Raw genomic sequence first — 17,611 nt, 5'->3', positions numbered from 1 at the left:
ATTAAGTTACCAGATCTCCTGAATTCGAATTCAACCCAATCATTTTTTAATTAGGCACCTACTATGTGAAAAACAGGATGTTAGGCACAGGGGAAAATGAAAACAAAAAAGTCTCCATCTCAGCAAGATTATGTTTTATTGTGGGGATAACATGTTTAAATAGACATAAGGCAAATTGAGAGTAGAGAGAGTATATATAAAAGTGTCCAAAATTTTTTTGTATAAATGGTGCTTGAAAGAAGTTAAAGAGTCTAAAAATCTCATGAGAGGAGGAAGCCTACTCAAAGCCTGAGGGTAAGAGCCTATACAAAGATCCATAGATAAAATAGAATATCAAGTTTGGCAACAGCCAGTTTATCTGGAATGTGTAGTATGCAAAGAGAGAGCATATGAAATGTATCTGGATAGGTAGTCTGGAGCCTGATTCCTGAGGGCCTTAAATGCCAAGATGAAACGTTTGTGTTTCACCCTAAAGACAATTGGAAGCTACTTGAATTTTTTGAGCAGGAAAGCGTCATGATCAGATTTGTACTTTAGGAAGACTGTTTTGACATTAATATGGAGGATGGATGGGAAAGGGAAGGGAATAGAAACCAATTAGGAGGTTATTGCGATAGTCCAGTAGAGAGGTAATAAGCATAGAAATTAAGACTATGTAAAATGTTATAAAGATATAATTGCCAAGACTTGACAACTAGTTGGATATAGAGGGGGAAGGGGGAAGGACAACTTTTAGGTTATGAATTTAAGCAACTTCAAGATAAAATTTTAATTTGATTCATTAATTCAAACCTAACAAGGAAGTTAAAATTAACCAAAATCTGTTTGATCAATCTTCCTTTCTTTTTACTAAATGTCTTACTGACAAGACAGGTTAGGTAAAATATCATCTAGGGCATAAACACTATTATGAAGATGACAATAACTGGATTGACTGAGGGTCAGAAAGATTGTCAATTTTATCAGATGATGTTAAAAATTTTAAATCTCTTTAATCTTAGATTAAAAATTGAGATTAAAATTTTCTATAATCTTATTTTTGCAGAAAATTAGTAATTGAAAGGTTGAAGTAGTGCAATTCCTACTAAGATCCAAACAATAGCAACAAAAGGGAACATAGACTATGCTTCACTTTAGGTAAATCATTGCTATTCTCTGAATTTTAGTTTCCTTATCTGGAAAATAAAGGCACTCCAAAAAGTCACTAAGCTGCATATGACTTTTTTACATTGTGATTCTATGTTCCAAAGAGATCCAAGAAAAAGAAAAAGAATTCATATGCACGAAAATATATATAATAGCTCTTTTTATAGCATCAAAGAACTGGAAAGTAAAACTATGTCCATCAATTGAGGAATTGCCAGAGAAATTAAGGAATATAAATGTAATGCAATACTACTGTGCCTTAAGAAATGATAAAAAGGGCAGTTTCAAAGAAATCTGGGAAGATTTGTCTGAATTGATGCAGAGTAAAGTGGACAGAATCAAGAAATCAATTTATGTATTAACAGTAATATTGTAAATTCCAACTTTGAAAGACTTAAATACTCTAATCAATGCAATTACTAACCATGATTCTAGAAGGCAAATGATGGATGATTCATGATATTCATCTCCTATCAGAGATATGATGGATTCAATGTACAGAATGTTACATATCTTTTTTGGACATGGCATAGATAGGAATTTGCTTTCATTTATTATGCTTATTTGTTACAAAGCAATTGGAAATGAAATAAAAGGTTTTTAAGTTTGTTATTTGGAAAAAATTAATGAAAAAATAAAAGAAAAGGATTAGACTAGATAATCTCTAAGGTGCTTTCACTGTCTAAAATTCTATGATTAGACTTTGATAGTTAAAAAAAAAAAAAAGAAAGAAAGAAACAAGAGTATTCTAGCTCTTTAATTTATTTCTTACTCCTGGATTTCAACACATAACTTCAAAAACTGAATCAGCTAGAACACTGTTCCACTCTATTCCATCTGTTCTGGTTGCATTTTGTTTCCTCCTACACCTCATCTGCTCTCATCTTGTTAGGAAGATAATAATAGTAGTAGCTAGCATTTATATAAAATTTTAAGGTTTACAAAATACATATATGTGTGTGTGTGTGTGTGTGTATGTATATATGTATGCAGTTATCTCATTTGATCCTTCTACAAGCTTGTGAAGTAGAAACTAAAATTCTGGTTTTATAGATGAAAAACTTGAAGAATGTATATGACTTGCTCAGGCTCAAACAGCTCTAGTAAATATCTGAAGCAGGATTTGAACTTAGAACACCTGACTACAAGTCCAATACTCTAACCATTGTGTCCCTCATTCTTGAAAAGTATCATGAGGATTCCATCATCTGCATTCACATTCCCAGGGGGAAGCAGCCAAGTATTCCACCTGGAGACTTGCCAGGAGAAAATCCAAAGAACTGGTATTTTGAATTTGACCAGTCAGCAAACAACACTGACTGTGTGTGTTCTCTGAACTAAACACTGTGGTAAATAAGACTGAGTCATAGAGGAAGCTGGAATCATAGTCTCTGTATTCTTCATAATGTGAAAGATGATGGATGCACAAACAAAAAGAAGTACAAGTAAATATTACAAGACAAGTAAAAACAAATACAGCATCATTCCTCTTCTCCTAGTTTAGTACTTCCTCATGATTTAGTTTTTTGCTTCTGCCTTTGACATGTCTGATAGTCTTCTTTTTTGCTCTCTTCCCTCATTCCTTTTCTATTTCCTTGAGATGTAAGGACATTATACACTATTAGTTTTCCTCATTCCCCTCAAAGAACTCCTTCTTTGCTGAGTTGTTTTTCATTTCTGTCTGTTTGTCCATGAACTTATTTGGAGTTTTCCTGGAAAAGATATTATAATGGTTTGTCATTTCCTTCTCTAGCTCATTTTACGGGTGAAGAAACTGAGGCAAACACATGCCTAGAGTCATTCAGCTAGGAAGAGATTAAGATCAGATATTCTCTTTTTTTTTTTTAAATTTTTATTTAATAATTACTTTATATTGACACTCGTTTCTGTTCCAATTTTTTTTTCCCTCCCTCCCTCCGCCCCCTCCCCTAGATGGCAAGCAGTCCTTTATGTGTTGGATATGTTGCAGTATATCCTAGATACAATATATGTTTGCAGAACCGAACAGTTCTCTTGTTGCATAGGGAGAATTGGATTCAGAAGGTATAAATAACCCGGGAAGAAAAACAAAAATGCATATATTCACATTCGTTTCCCAGTGTTCTTTCTTTGGGTGTAGCTAAGATCAGATATTCTCTATAGTCCTGCCCCACTCTCAGGCCTGGGCCCACTCCTTTTCTCTGAATACATATGTAGTTTTCCCTTCCACATCACAACTTTCGTCACTGTGGTTTTGATATATTATGGATCATCATAAGAAATTAAATGAGAATCTAGAGGGAGTTTTGCCTAAGTTGCAAACAATATGCAAAGCCCAGCAGAAAACACAGAAAAAGTTTAGAAAATCAGAAATACCACATAATATCAACATATTTTATCTTTTAATATAATAATAATTTAGTCTTCTATAGTACAAAAGGAGCAAAATTTTTATATGTATTTTCCAGATTTCAGTGATGTTGCACCTCTAACCCTTGCAATGTAATACTTCTTTTAGGTAAAACATACATTGAATGGTTCCCAATTACTTTCAAAGTTACACATTCAACCTCAAGGGAAATAATAAGTACTTCTGACTAACCTACCCCAGGTAGACTGAGGGAACTAGAAATAAGCTGGAAGTCAGACATAAGTTCTTTATTAGCCAAGTTAATGTACCGTGAAAATGATTGTAGCTTAACTTGAGGAACAAAATTTACAGCATTTCCATTATTTCCCTTCATCAGCAGTCATCTGCTTTAAAGGTTTATACAACATTCTAGCACTTCCACTATCTGGAAATAAATACATAAGATGTCTATTACAGATATCTGTCATGGAAGTATTATGTGGTAGGTAGATTACCTTGACTTTTGAAATTCCTTCTATGCTGTGACAAATTTTATCTGTTATTAGAAGCTATTAGATAATACCTATTTTGGTGATAAATGTCTTTTTTCTCTATATGTAAAGCTACCATTGTGAACAAGTGAGCATTTATTGATGCCCATATGTTAGGGATGTAGGATATACAGAAAAAGTTATGGCCCCTCCTTTCAAGTGGCTTATTGTTGGCAGTACAAACATAAAACAATTAATAAACAATACATAAAATATGATTGGCAGCTAAATTGTGTGGAATACTCTATAGGTGCTACTGGAATTGTAGAATGGGAACAATTAGAAATGATTGAATTATTCTGAAAATCATTAATACTCAAATCAACTACAAAGGACCAAAAAGGAAGACATTCTCCACCTGCAGAGAAAGAATTGATAAATATTAGTATGCTAGTGTAGTTTTGTTCTGTGTATGTGTATGTGAGTGTGTGAAATGGTACAGAATGGAGATAGTTCAAAACTTAAAATATATCCAAGAAAATTGATATGGACTATCTCCTAATGATTAAGAGCAATCAGCAGACCCCAGGCCCTGGGGAAAATGGGATAGCACAAATTATAAGAGAGTAAAAAAAGAAGTTTGCAAAATAACAATTATGATGGTAAAAATAATAATAGCACTTCTATAGTAGTTTAAGCTTTACAAAGTACTTTATATGTGTTAGCTCATTTGATCCTCTAAGTCAATCCTATGAAGTAGTTGCTATTATTATCTCAATTTTACGGATGAAGACATTGAATTTGAGAGAGAAATCAAGAGACATCCCCAAAATCACACAGTGTATAATTGCTTGAGATAGGAATCTAATTAGGATCTTCCTAATTCCAAGTTCATTTCTCTCACCACCTGGCCACCTGTCAAATTCACTCCCCACAACCCACTTCTATTTCTAAAGATGACAGTACATTTCTTCCCTTCCCCTAGGTTCATAACTTTATTGTTATCCTAGACTCTTCATTCTCCCTCACCTCCACATATGTAATTAGTTGCCAATGACATCTCACACATCTAACCTTTTCCTTCTACTTCTTAGCCTACTTCCTTCCATTCACCTACTATTTCAATTCAGATCCTGAAGACTTCTTTCTCAAACTACTGTAATTCCATTTGGTTTTCTCACCTCAAACTCTCCTCACTCTAATCCCTCTTCATCACAGCTGCCAAGGGAATTTTTCTAAAAGTAGTTCTAATTGTGTCACTCCTCACGTTGGTAAATACCAATGATTTTCTGTTACCTTGAGGAAAAATGGAAACTCCTCCATCTGGCTTTTAAAATTGCTCACAGTCTGACCCCCAACCCATCTTTCTGGTCTCAATCTACATTGCTTCCTTTCCTACACTGTGTCACCATTCAAATAGGCTAGCCGTGTCTTTGCCCTGACCAGCCCTCAGTTCTGGGATACCTCCTTTCTCACATTAGCTCCAGACAATCTCAAACTTCTTTCAAAATACAGTCCAAGCACTACATTCCAAAGGATGCCTTTCCCAAGTCCTCTCTCACCAACTACTTTGTATTTACTTTATGTTTATCTTGTATTTATCCTGCACATGTATATTTATATATACATATGTTCTTGTATGCATATATTCATACATATACATATATCTGCGTTATGCATGCATATACAAATGTTTGCAAGTATATGTACACATATACATTTATGTCACCATATTTATCTTGTATTTATTTTGCACATGTATATGCATGTTTATATATACATAAATACTTGTGTGCATATATTCACACATATAGTTAAATCTGTATATATATATACAAATGTATGTATATATATGTACACACATATATGTGTGTGTATACACACACACACACACACACACACGCACACACATATATATATATATTTATGTGCCCATCCCCTTGAGAGTAAGAACTGTCTAGTCTTTTGTCTTTCCATCCACAATACCTAACACAGTACCTGCCACATAGTATTCATTTAATGAATATTTATTGGTTAATGAATACGAATTGATTATTTGTTGTTCTGCTAAGAAAGCACAGTCAATTATGATCCCCTACACTGGAAACCTGAGCATCCAGGGTACAATGGTGCTTAGTAAGACATCTGAAATTTGCTTCAGCTGCTCACAAAATGTGCCACAACTAGGTGTGGGAATTTTCTATGTTACACATGGAGTCACTGACAATAAAGACTTTCATGTTCCAAGTGAATACAGGCAAAAGATGCAGAAGAGACACATAGATTACATTAAAAAGAGGTGTTTTGAGTAGACCTACCAAGGAAAAAGCATATAGGAGGAGATAATGATTAGTAATGTCAAATGCTTTAGGAGGTCAAAAAGGATGACAATGGACTAAAGACTGCCAAATTGGGCAATTAAGAGGTTAGTGCTGACCTTGGAGAGAGTGGTTTCAGCTGAGTAGTGACATCAAAAGCCAGAATGGAAAGGACAGAGGTGAAAGGAAAGCAAGTAGAAGCAATAAATGCAGATAGCTTTTTTCTAAATGAGTTTTTAAGCTGGGATATGTGCACTTACATTTTTAATATTTTCATAACTAAGTTTCAATATAATTGCATATTTTGTAATACTATGTCTTTTAGTTTAAAACTTTTAAAACATTTAAATTAATTAAATACATTTAAAAACATTACTCCAAAAAGGGATTTATAATCTTCACCAAGTTGCCATTGGGGTCCATGACACAAAAAGGTTGAGAATTTCTTTGTAGGAAATTAGTTGAGAAAGAGAAAAGAAAAAGAAAATGATAACTTGAGGCTGATGACTTTATGCAGTTCTGCCTCATTTAAATACAATTCACAGCCACATCATGACATCACCCTAGTAATGTCACTGGTGATCTTCAAGAAGGGTGAACAACAATTCCAACTCTGACTGCAAGCAAATAAAATTAGTGCAGATCCAAATTATATAAAATTTAAGTAAGAGACAATTCCTGCCTTCACAGAACTTCACAGAACACAGATGGAAGGAGGAAATGATACTAACAGATATCTTTCATTGAGTGCTATAATGTTCTCCCTAAAGTCTTCTCTTCTAAAGGTTAAACACATCTAAGTCTTTCAATAGCTCTTCACAAATAGTCTTTGTGAATGTATCCAAACATACTGGAACTGATGTTATTACCATGCAGAGTAGAGATTTCAAAGCTTCATGGAATAGCAAAAATGTATTTTATACTGGATGGTTTGCTTTACTTCCACGTGATTCATTTCCCTAAGTTCAAATCTAATCTTAGGTACTAGTTATGTGACCTCTGGACAAGTCACTTCACCCTGTTTGCCTTAGTTTTCTTATCCAGAAAAATGAATTGGAGAAGGAAATGGTAAACCATTCCAGTATCTCTGCCAAGAAAACCCAAAATGGAGTCACAAAGGGTAGGATATGACTGAAAAATAGTGAACAAGAACATTTATCCATATGCCCCACTTTCTCCTTTTTATCCTTTTTAACCTTATCTCACACATACAAAAAAGGTAACTTTTGATCATTTCAATTTTCAAAAAATAAGTGAACAACAAAAGAAGTCAATATGAGTTAGTAGAGATAGAATGTTAGATTGATCATTAAGAAAACTGGCTTACATTTCTATTCTTATAAAAAATGCTCTTGAAAAATTGCCCATTCATATATCTTGTAAATAAAAAGCTATAATAAAAAAAAGAAAAATGTTCTAAATCACTATTGATTAGAACAATGCAAATTAATACAACTTTGAGGAACCACTTCTCAGGCTGCCTAAGATGACATTATTATCATATTACCTGAGGGGTATCATGACATAATGGACAAAGAGCTAGCCTCAGAATCATAACTACCTAGATTCAAGACCTCCTTCTGGCATCTAGCAGCAATGTGACTGTAGGCAAGTAATTACATTCTTCCATGGTTTAGTAACTCTCTTAGGCTCTAAATTGTAGAGAAAGTATCAATATGCACTGTTAAAGGAAGTTTTCTCTCCTGGGAATTCCTTATAGTAATAAAAATCACAGATCTTCTTCCTTCTTAGAGCTACTACAAGTTCACAAACAGGGAAAGGGAGCCTTTATCTCCACATGTAAAGATTCATGTCTCTCTTCAAAAGTTACCAAGAGGATGTGAATAAATCATATAATTTATATTTCAAAAATATTGATAGCAAGATATAATGATAATTTTATAATTTATTATAATCTGATATAATAATGTAATATAATGATGATAATCTCACAAATATGCTGAGAGGCAGTATGCACTAATGGTTAGAGAGCCAGCCTAAATTCTAATCTCATGTCTGACATACTGGGTATGACTTGACAAGGAGAAGGTGCTAATCGGCATTGATAGAGAAAGTTTCTTTGTTGAAAATTCCCTAAACCAATAAGAACACAGTGAGGTCTAATTCTTCCTTTTTTCCTCTCCATTCCCCCCAAAATAGACTAGACTACTTGATCTATGAACAGAAATAAAAAGATTTGATGATATATGATCATATGCAGTAAAAGAAAAGTTTTGTCCAGGTTTTCATTTTTTCTACTGATTATAATCTTATAACATTGCATTATGAGATTTCTTTTTCTCTTGGCAAGAGATTTATTTATAAGTTTCAATTAACTTGATCTTACTTTATATGATGATCACAAGTTACTTGTAGGTAATATGGACTTACTTTAATTGTGTGGGTTTTAAGTTTGTAATCACAGATTCTATTACCTTATGCTTACAAAATACCTATCAAGTACAGAAGAAAAAAAACTATATATGATATATGTCAGTTTCACAGATGGAGCCATTGGAGTTAAATAATTGGGCCAAGTTTTCAGAGTAAATGAATGGTTGTGCCAGCATTTAAGTCCAATTTTCTCTTTTTTTCTTTTAATTGTATTTCATTTTCCCTAATACATGCAAAGATAGTTTTCAATATTCACTTTTGCAAAATCTTATGTCCCAAATTTTTTTCCCTTTATTCCTCCCTCCCAAGAAAGAAAGCAATCCTATATTATTAAACATGTGTAATTCTGTTAAATATATTTTCCATATTCATGAAACTTCACAAAAAAAAAAAAAAGTCAGATCAAAAGGGAAAAAAAACAAGTAAAGAGCCAACAACCAAAACAACAAAAAGGATAAAAATACTATGTGATCCACATTCAATCTTCACAATTCTCTTTCTGGTACTTTCCATCCCAAGTCTATTAGAATTGCCTTGAATCATCTCATTGTTGAAAAGAGCCAAGTCTGTCACAGTTGATCATTACATAATCTTGTTGCCTTGTACAAGGTTCTCTTGGTTCTGCTTATTTCACTTAGCATCAGTCCATGTAAGTTTTTCCAAGCTTTTCTGAAATCAGCCCACTCATCATTTCTTATGGAACAGTAATATTCTATTAAATATATATATATATATATGTATCTCATAACTTCTTCAACCATTGCCCAACTGATGGGCATCCACTCAATTTCCAGTTCCTTGGCACTATAAAAAGGGCTGTTACAAATACTTTTGCACATGTGGGTTCTTTTCCCTCTTTTAAGATCTCTTTGGGATATAGACCCAATAGACACAGTGCTAGATCAAAGAGTATATAGTTTTATAGTTTTTTGGGTTCATCAGAATGATTAGTCACTTCGCAATTCCACCAACAATGTATTAGTGTCCCATTTTTCCTACATCCCCTTCAACATTCAATATTATCTTTTCCTGTCATCTTAGCCAATCTGAGAAGTGGTATGTACCTCAGAGTTGTCTTAATTGGCATTGCTCTAATCCATAGTGATTTAGAGCATTTTTTCATATGACTAGTTAGATAAGCCCAAATTTCTTAATGCTTTCTTTCTCTCATGGGAATCCAAGAGCCTTCTAGTCCTAACATGTCTTTAGCTCATGCTAAAAATGAATACAATGAGATCCCAATTAGTGTGAATTATGAATCCCCTCAAGTGGTCTCATGAATTTGAATTTGTGTAGCATATGTCCATTGGGCTGAAACCAATTGCCATATTTTACATAATTATAACTTTGAATATGTTGTTAGTAATTTTTTCAGTTCTGTCCAACTTCTTGGCAAAGATCCTTAAGTAGTTTGGCATTTCTTTTCTAGCTCATTTATGCAAATGAAAAAAGTGAAGCAAACAGGGTGAAGTCATTTGCCCAGGGTCACACAGCGAGTAATTGTCTGAGGATGGATTTGAATTCAGGAAAAGGAGTCTTCCTGACCCCAGGTCCAACATTCTATCCACTGCTTTACCAAACTGCTCTAATTTTGAATAATATGAATTTAAATGCATGCGATCATTTTAGAGACTCATCATTTGCACTAATCAGGATACGGCTGCATAGTCTCCCATCCCTTTAAAACTTCTGTTTTAGTACTTAACCTTTTTTTGTTTCATGAGCACTTAAATAGTCCATTGAAGCCTATGGCTTGATCCGTAAAATAAACACACAGAATTAGAAAGAAAACCAATTATATTGAAATAAAGTTTCAAAAATGCAAATTTTTCAAAAGATCACCTCTTGCTTTAAAGGAAAATCCTCTTTCCAAATTCACCTTCATCTCAAGCCATTATTAAATAGCATCAATTAAGACTTTGGCTTCTGCTAACTCTATATATGTGTATGTATATTATGATGTTGTATTGTGCATGTGTATATGTATATATGCATATATACATATGTCTAAAATGATAATTATATACCTAAGATATATATATACTATATATTGTATACCTATATTATATATATTATATATGATTAATACAAACAATATTGGAAAAACATTGAAATTGAAAGGCTTACAGTTAGGGAAACAAAATGTGAGTAAATAATAGATGCTTTTTGCTAGTAGCCTGGGAGAGACTGAATAGGCTTTCTCCCTTTATTCTTTGTCAACATATTGAACAAGAAGAGTACCTAGAAAAGACTATCTAGATAAGTCTAGGTCCTGCTTTTCAGCTAAGCATATATTGGGAGGGTGGGGTGAGAGAGGGAGAGGAGAAAGCAAATGTTCCCACAAGCTTACCATGGGTCTCACTCAACACTACTACCAAGTTCATGGTCAGGGTTGGGAGGAGGCAGTGAGCATTAGAATGTCCCTCAGCTTCTGATCACTATCATCAACAGCAGAAACTTGCAAATGTCCCAGAATGTAGGGGCTTCAAGGTTATAAAGGAAGGCCCAGTATGGTACTGCTCTTCTCATGGGATTCAAAAAGATGAATTCTCCCCATGTGAAACTTTCTCCACCTTTCAGGGTTCTCATTGTTAAATTCAAGCTATCTCTTTTCCTTTGACCTTTAGTTAAAATCCCTTCAGTTGCCTTAAGAATTTTGGGAACCCTAAATCTCCCTAGAAACTTTCACTGACTGAGGGTTACAAAATAAATCCAAGAAAATTTAGGGGAAAATGGATAAAGCACAATGGAATTGTGCCTAAGTTGATATCAAGTAAGGAAGACATGGATTCAAGCCTCTGAACTGAGTGATATTAGTTGAATGATGTGGGGACAGTCCCTTAATCTTAGTTCATCTGGGAAACTTTGTAATACTAAATTGGCACTCAAGTGGGTACTGATATGCCTTAGTAAAAAACAAACAAACAAAAAAATATTTCCCTTACAATATATCATGAAATCCCAGTCAAAACTAATTTAGGGGATAGGATAGCAGCCAGGAGGTTCAGGAAAGAACTTGGGTAAAAAGTGGCTCTTGAGCTGAATTTTGATGGAATATAGGGATTCTCAGAGGAAGAGGTGAGGGATGAGTGTTTCCCTGATATCAAGGACAAACTATGCAACAATGCAGAGATGAGCAATGGAGTGTCATGCGTGAGAAACAGAAAAAGGCCAGTTTGACTGGATCAATGAGTGTGTGAAATGAAGGAATGGATAATAAGACTGTAAAGGTAGATTGAATCCAGGTTGTAAAGACCTTTAAATGCCAAACAGATGAGCTGGTATTTGACTCTAGAGGTACTAGGGAATGACTGGAGTTAATTGAATTGCAGAGTGACATGATCAGACCTGTACTTTAGGAAAATCACTTTGGCAGCTATGTGGAGGGTCACTAGACAGAAAAGTCTAACAAAGAATCATTTTCTTTTTTTCTACTATAAGAATGTGCTCTGGTACCATGTTAGTAGATTATAGACTTATACATCACTCACTGATAAGGCAGTTAGATGGCACAGTCGATCGTATACCAGGTTTGGAATCAGGAAAATTAATCTTCCTTAGTTCAAATCTGGCTTCAAACACTCGCTAGCTGTGTGTATCTGAACAAGTTACTTCACTCTGTCTCAGTTTCTTCATCTGTAAAATGAGAGAGAATAAAATGGCAAAGTACTATAGTAGCTTTGCCAAGAAAATCCCAAATGGAGTCACAAAAAAACTGGATGTGCCTGAAAAATAACTGAACTGAAATAATTCATTGATATGTCATAGCAGTGTAGATATATAGCATAACTGAAACTAGTCTTTTGCCCTTTCCTTTAGAAAGGAATGTAAATCAGTGATTGATGAAAGACAGAATCCTTTTGACTTAGAGTAGAGTGGTGAAAAAGAGTTTTTAACCCCCCCCCAAAAAAAGAAGAAATTGGAAATGAATACAGATTAAAAAAAAAATTAGAGCTCTTGACACAGATCTTAAAATATAATTAGCAGATTAGAGAGAAAAAGTGTATCCATGATGGGTAAAAGAATTGAAAGAGAATTAAACAAATTTGGAACATTAAAAATATTGAAGGGGAAGAAAACTGGAAAAAACAAAATTAAAAGTCTATACAAGCCAAAGTGGTTGACCTTGAAGACATGACATATAGATATGCCTTAAAGTTCACCGATCTCACAGAAGAACAAGAAAAGCAAGACAAAAACAAAACTTAAAAATGATGAAACAGAAAATAATAAAATAAAAGCATTCAGAACTTCTACATATAGATAATAAAGCAAAGCTTGAAGGTATCCACTCATTATTACTAGGAAAAAAAATTCAAATTTTGAAATATATAATTATTAAATTTAACAGTTTCAATGAAAATAAATTTTGCAAATTGCTGGGAAGAAAGTTTTCAAATATGAAGGATGGAAAATTAAATTACATAAGCTTATTCAACAGCCACAACAAATAAAAAAAAACAACAGTATTTTCTGAAAAATACAAAACATTAAAGTACACACTGAAATATTATGTCTGCAAATCTGAGCCTAATCATCAATAAAAAACAAACAAAAAAGGCATTTAATAAAACAAAGGTTCCAAGGCAATCCCAATAAACTTTGGATAGAAAACACCATCTGCATCCAAAAAAAGAACGATAGAAACTGAATATAAATCAACACATGCTATGTGTTTTTTCTGTTTTTTTTTCTTCCTCCATAGTTTTTTTTTCTCTTGTTCTGAGTTTTCTCTCCCAACATGATTCATAAAGCAATATGTATTTTATTAAAATTAATTAAGTTAAATTTTAAAAATAAAATAAAGCAAAGGCATTTGCAGGTATTTCTGCAGAAAAGAAAAAAGATAAATAGAATATTCAATTTTCAATGATAAATAAGTAAAACTATTAGAAAAAAAAATAAAATAAAGACTTCTAGTATCATATATTTAGAGTCTGCTTTAAGAAACCAGAAAGATAGAGTAGCTAGTTGGTACAATGGAGAGTGCACCAGCCCTGAAGGCAGGAGGACCTGAGTTCAAATCTAGCCTCAGACACTTAACTTCCTAGCTGTGTGACTCTGGGCAAGTCACTTAAACCCAATTGCCTCAGCAAAAGAAAGAAAGAAAGAAACCAAAAAGATTAATTTACAGAGATTAAAAAAGAAGAAGAAGAAAGAGTGATTGTCAGTTACACAAAGAGATAAAGATTTAAGCAACTGTACAGTAAGTTCTCTAATTCTCTGTACAGTAATTCTCTATGGAGAATTCATCCATTCATATGGAATACAAGGTAATTTTGATCTTGCAGGACTGTTCTCTAACTACTTCTTTCATGAACTGTTATTTCTAAGAGAGAGACACAATTTAAAAAAGGTGGGGAGAGTGATGGAGCAAGATTTAGAAAGGCATAACAGATAAATTAGTTAGAAAAGGGGGACCAAATTTGATTGTTCAAAAGTACTGACTTAAAAGAGTAAGGGATTTTTTTAATGGAGAAAAACAGAAGCCTAGCAATCATAACTTTAAATGTGAATGCAGTAAATAATCTTTCCCCCCACTAAAAAAGAGGAAGACAATGAAAGAATGGATAAGAAAAATATAAAAATGTTTACAAGAACTAAATTTAAAAACATAACTCTCCTCAAGACAGCAAAGTGGTTTAATTGCATAAGAGTTCAGTTCTCTAACAACTACTCTAGCAAGAATTTTTTTTTTAAATCACTAGACTGAGAAATTTTTTTAATCCAAGGAAAAACTACATTTAAGTTCATTTTGTCAACCTAGGTTCAGTGAATGGAAGACTCTTTATAAGCAGAGACTAGATGTATTCTTTGATTTAGAATCTGAGATTAGCTGGAATTTATGAATCAGGTTGATTGATCAAGTATCTAAGATACTATATGAACTGATTCATGCCCACTATATCTTCATCAATCATGGCAACACTCAGATGTTAGAAAAATACGAGCATGAAAATTTTAGCATATGTCCCTGTACATGTTATGAAAACAACCCAGGCTGTCCATTGTACTATCAGGCATACCAAATCAGGCCATAATGAAACTGTTCTTCTTCAGGTACAAATTTTTACACATTCAAGTCATCTAGACAAGTCTTCAAGGCATTTAGGATCACACAAATGGTCTTATTTTGATACTAGTTTTCCCCACACATTATTCATGGTTCATACTGAGTACAGGCCCAAAAAGTCTGCCAACTAATTTATATCCAGGTTTTATGGTTTCAAGGTCCAAGTTGATACAGCCTATCAACTGAAGTTTTATATAGCCAATAATTTCAAGAGCCCTGTCAAGACAATTCTCTTGACATGTTTCCCTCCCCCAATACCTCAAGCTATGGCACAAATACTCTTCCCCCTCTCCCCAATACATACACACTTCCTGAATCCCTAATGGTTTTTTATTTAAATTAAGAAAAGTCATTATCGTGATGGGTATGGTAGGAGTATGAAATAAAGTGGAGGATGGGGGGGCGGGGAGAATACATTAAAGTCATCAGGAAATGAGGTAGAGACAGGGAAAGAAGGATTAAGAGAGGGGGATTAATTATAAGCAAAATAAATTCCATCTGTAGAGGCAGATCATGAATGGGGGAGTATGAGCAAAAAGAGTAAGAATAGACATTTGACTAGGGACTGAGCAAAGGAGAGTAGCAAATGGAAGCAAATTGAATCAAATATAGATGCCTAGTGTTGAATACACTTCTCTCCCAACAATCTCCTCTTCTTTGGAAAGAAAAAAATTGAGGGCAAAGAGAGGGAAAAATATAAAATGATAGAATGGATGGAGAATCTATTACTATGTTTCTAATAGGTTCTGCAGCACTTTTTCAATTCCAGAATTTCCCTTCCATTACTGCCTCCTTTTGCCCTGCCCCTAATTACTTTTCTAGCTCTAATAAAACTATAGGAAAACTATGAGAATAAAGAACAATGAGGGAAGAGGAGGAGACAATGATTTCTGTTGCATTTTTCCAATTCTCTTTGAACACTGCATCAACCTAAAAAATGTTAGGAGATATTCAAGAAGACTGTTTTCTGCTAAGTATTCAGGCAGACACCTTACTCTTTTAACTTAAAAATTTATATTCTTCCCAATAATTTCATTATTATATGCTGATATAAAATAAGGAACTAAAAAAAAAATTGCTGAGAATGAACATCCAGAAAGAAGAAATATGAAGTTATCACCCACTTCCTGATCTTATTGTTTTCCAAGAGGGTCCCTAAGTATCCCTAAGTAACCTCTTTCTCTGTGCACTCCCTCTCTCCCTCTCCCTCCCTCCCTTTCTCTCTCCCTCTCCCTCTCTCCCTTTCTCTTCTCTCTCTCTCTCTCTCTCTCTCTTCTCTCTCTCTCTCTCTCTCTCTCTCTCTCTCTCTCTCTCTCTCTCTCCCCCCCCGCTGTCTCTCCCTCCCTCTCTCCTTCCCTCTTTCTTTCTCTTCCTTCCTCCCTCCTCTCCCTCCCTCCCTCCCTCTCTCTCCTTCCCTCTTTCTTTCGCTCTTTCTCTTTCCCTCTCCCTTCCCCCCCCCTCTGTCTCTGTCTCTCTCTCCTATCTCTGTCTCTCTCTCTTTCTCTCCTCTCTCTCTCTCTGGAACTGGGCACTGGTATAATGAATAAAAGAATCCATAATTTTGTGTTATTGTAATATTCTTTCCTGTGGTAATGAACAATCAAATGAGAAGTCCATAAAATGGACATTAGCTGCCAATGACAACATAGAAGACATTCACTTACTAAGTATTTCCTATGTGCAGAGTGCTATGTTAAGTACCAAGAAAGGTATGACATTTTGATAAAACATAGTCCCCACTCTCATGAAGCTTATAATCTGACAAAGGGAGAAGATGGCAACGAAAATAGATAAAATATGTTTTGAATTCTATAGTAAATGTGATCATTAAGAAACAAAGTGCCATGTGAAGTCTGAGGGGGAGAGTCCTAATCAACTAGAGGATTAAGAAAGGCTTTTACTCTCTCTGCTTTCCAGGCTTTGTTTCTCTCATCTTTCAGTACTCTCATACAATTCTTACCTTTTACCACTTACCTATTCATTTATCTCCTTTCCCATCAACTCATTCACAAACCTTTTTCCAATGTATATATTTCTATCCACATATACACATTTGTGGATCATTAATTTCCTTTTATATATACATGTGTTCATTTCTCTTGTGTATATATACTGGTTTGGTCTTGACTTTATACATCAGTATGTATATGTATAAGTTCTTGTGTGTAAGTTCCTGCATGTCCATGTGTTCTATCTATACAAGGGGATCTATAATGGGGGATTTAAAAAAAGAATATATATTGTTGTGTCTATATATAACTGCATGTGTTTTTAGCATAAGCCTGTGGTGCAGACATGCTTATTAAGAATTATTGTGTTGAGAATATGAGCTTAGTTGGAATGGAATTGCATTTTCCTCTTTCAAAAAGAGCAGTTTGCTTCCTTTCCTCAGAGATTTCCCCTCAGTTCTCTGGCAATGTTCCGTGTAATTCTGGCCCTGCCTGGGGAGATTGTTTAGTGCTATTTCTTTCAAATGATGTTGGGTTCTCCTGCCTCCAGTTGTTTACTTCCTTCCTCCCAGCTGGAGCTGGCTTCTCCCCAGCAATACTCAAGGGTGATCAGCAATCTTTGGTTCAGGGACAATATCTAATCCAATGAAATGCCAGCTCATTGATTATTTTTGGACCAAGAGAAATCCAACATTTCCCATCTGCACAAATAGTATATAAGCAAAATATTATATCAATGCTTACTGTGAAAGTAATACTAGAGAGTTCAGCTGACACTGTGCCATCAGCATAGCAATCACCAGAAGGAGAAGTTGATGTAGCCATTGTCCAACTGAGAATCCAGAAGAAAAAGCCCTTTTCTGACCCAGAACTCAGTGTGTCAAAAATCACTGAGATAATCAGTGACTGTG

General features: G+C 34.3%; 1 protein-coding gene across 1 annotated transcript in view; it reads right to left on the bottom strand.

Moving 5' to 3' along the window:
* Positions 1-17,611, bottom strand: part of TMEFF1 (transmembrane protein with EGF like and two follistatin like domains 1) — a 140,736-nt gene that overhangs the window by 102,653 nt on the left and 20,472 nt on the right. The gene's annotated exons all lie outside the window — the stretch shown is intronic.

This window comes from Antechinus flavipes, chromosome 1 (genome assembly GCF_016432865.1).
Source record: "Antechinus flavipes isolate AdamAnt ecotype Samford, QLD, Australia chromosome 1, AdamAnt_v2, whole genome shotgun sequence".
In the NCBI taxonomy this organism is placed as follows: domain Eukaryota; kingdom Metazoa; phylum Chordata; class Mammalia; order Dasyuromorphia; family Dasyuridae; genus Antechinus; species Antechinus flavipes.
The sequence above is the reverse complement of the archived record's forward strand: the minus strand, read 5'-3'. Positions and strand labels throughout refer to the sequence as shown.